This window comes from Mus pahari, chromosome X (assembly GCF_900095145.1).
Source record: "Mus pahari chromosome X, PAHARI_EIJ_v1.1, whole genome shotgun sequence".
NCBI lineage: Eukaryota > Metazoa > Chordata > Mammalia > Rodentia > Muridae > Mus > Mus pahari.
Window position 1 is genome coordinate 89,380,742 of NC_034613.1, and position 2,934 is coordinate 89,383,675.

At 41.1% G+C, this 2,934-nt stretch overlaps 1 pseudogene; it reads left to right on the forward strand.

The window, feature by feature from the left end:
• LOC110314437 overlaps positions 1–2,934 on the forward strand; it is a 40,165-nt pseudogene that overhangs the window by 7,740 nt on the left and 29,491 nt on the right.

Genomic DNA, 2,934 nt, shown 5'->3' on the forward strand with positions numbered 1-2,934 from the left:
TGTTTTTTGTTGTTGTTGTTTTTTTTGAGATAGGGTTTCTCTGTGTAGCCCTGGCTGTCCTGGAACTCACTCTGTAGACCAGGCTGGCCTCGAACTCAGAAATCCACCTGCCTCTGCCTCTGCCTCCCGAGTGCTGGGATTAAAGGCGTGCGCTACCACACCCGGCAAGCAGGCAATTTTCAGTCTACTGCCTTAGTGAACCTAGAAGCCAGTTACAATCAGATTAAGGACTTTAACTTTTTCACCCCCCTTTCTCCTGAATATGACTTGAGTAATGGGCACAGAGATGACTTTGTAGTTTCCCCCAGAATGGGTAGAAACAAAATTTCAAAGCTATCTTCCCCTACCCTCACCTCAAGGCACCCGTTTTGCCGGCTTTGAGTATGTTGTCATAAGCTAGATAACAGCACTATAATTAATTTTTAAATGTCTGCCTGAGGAAGTTCATGTAAGTGGACCAATCATTAATGTCCTGAGTTGATCTTCTGGGAACCAACAAACAATCAAAACACAGACCCACAATTATGTCCACATTTTCCACTCTACTCCAATATGAGCTGCTGGCCTTCAAATCCACCTCCATGTACTTTTTTTTTTTTTTAAGATTTATTTATTTATTATATGTAAGTACACTGTAGCTGTCTTCAGACACTCCAGAAGAGGGCATCGGATCCCATTACAGATGGTTGTGAGCCACCATGTGGTTGCTGGGAATTGAACTCAGTACCTCTGGAAGAGCAGTCAGTGCTCTAAACCGTTGAGCCATCCCTCCAGCCCTTCCATGTACTTTTGATTCCTATAGCTTTATAGGAAGTTTTGAAATCAGCACATGTGTGCACAGTGCCTTTTAAATCTATTTCTTTTCAAGGCATTGGCTATTCTAGTTTATTCAGCAGGGACTACCTACTTAGCAGCCAGCTGTCCCCCTGCAGTATGCATTCTCTTTCCAGAGTTAGTGTCACTGCTATCCAAATGTGCTCAGCTATTTGATCTCTGACTTAGGCACCTCCAGATAGCGTACAGATAAGTGTAGAAAGGAATGAGCGTGGTATCCCTAGATCTTTCTCCTTCCCGAAAAAAGAAACTGTTTCCTCCAACGTTGTTACATTCCACCACACAGAGATAGAGCAAGGACCAGGAAAAATTTCACAAACTTTCCCTGCGGAAAAGAGGGCCTTGAACTTCCTCTTCTACTTAACCTAGCACCTTGTCTCTGTCGCCATCTTGTGGACTTTTTGCTACATTACAGAGCTTTGAATATGGGGATTCTGGGGCCGACCCTGTTTGTTAATTGAAGGCTTATACTGGTGAAGGCACTTTAATGGTGGAGGCAGGAGCATAAGTTGAACAAGATATCCCAAGCTTCCTGGGACTCCCCTCCCCCAAACAAACACCCGATTCTGGCAAATTTTTACTTTTGTTGGACATTTGAGTACTCCCCACATGTACACTGTCTCCCCCCCCCCCATTGAGTTGTGTTTTAAAATTGACTTCTAGGTATTTTATACAGGGTTTGATGTTGTTGTTATTATTGTTGAGTGGTTAGTCTCCTTGTTTTGTTTTTTTGAGACAGGGTTTCTGAATGTAACAGCCCTGGCTATCCTGGAACTTGCATTGTAGACCAGGCTGGCCTTGAACTCTCAGAGATGCATCTGCCTCTCTCTGTCTCTCTAATTCTGCTTTTGCCTCTCATGTGCTGGGATTAGAGGTGTGCACCACCACCACTTGGCTTTACTTTATATAGTTTTAATGTAATGATTTCTCAGGTATATTTGAATGTACTCATTTCTAAAGTGAGTTTCTGTTTTATATTTTTCTACTTCAAACTTCATTTTATTACTTTTTTTTCCTGGCAAAAATTACTTCAAAAAACAAAATAGGAAGAGCATATAATAAAACATTTAATAAGCACATCCCGCAAATGCTAAGTAAGGAGAGAGGTACAGTCGACAGTTCACAGAGTGTGGATTTATCTCTGACCCCAATGATTCTCAGCATCAAGGAAACTTTCTCCGCTAAACATAGACAGGGCAACTATTGAGCACAAGGCTTCACAAGTTCGATTCATGACCTTCATTTTCAAAAGCAGTCCCCTCTCCTCAAGGACCAGTGACCATGGCAGAAGAGGCAAAGCTGGACCAGAGCAAAGCAATACCTTCAGGGCAGGACATTCAGTGCTGCATTTGTGAACCGCGGCTGGCTGCCTGAAGAAGCTTGCTGCGTTACTCACCATTCCAGGCATAGGGAAGCACTATTTAGAGCTAAGAGCGTCTGGGAGAGCGAGAGCCAGGGTTTTTTGCCTCCTTGGTAGGCACACCACCCCAGTGGATGCTTCACATCCAGGCATTCATGTCCAGCACAAATTGGACACTGTGGGTTATTTTTTTTTTTTTAATGAGGAGATTAAGTTGAGAGAAGGTGGAAGGTGGTGGATCTGCAAGGGGTTCGAGAAAGGAATGGGGGTGATATTACCTATGCCAAATTCCCAAAGAATTAATAAAAATATTATTTTAAAAATGTGGTAATAGTTCTAGAAGTCAGTTTGTTTTCTCCTGTACATCCTAGAAATGCTATCTTCTCACAGTCAACTTTTGTTAGGTGATCAATGTTATCAGTTAACAACTACCTATAATACTAATCACTACCAGCATCCATCTTAAAAATATTTTATTAAATATTTTGGAGTATTACTTTCTACCTTCTAAAGGTTTAAAAAAATGCATTCCAGTAACAACATATGCATACTGGTCATTTTCATTCATTTGAAGAATTATGAATGAATTGGGCATTGATACTTATAAGTATCTCACTGTTAAAACTTTAAATTCCTAGAAAACTCAATAATTTTGCGCGCACACACACACACACACACACACACACACAAAATTGTTCTCTTTCTTTCTTTCTTTCTTTCTTTTTTTTTTTTTGGTTTTT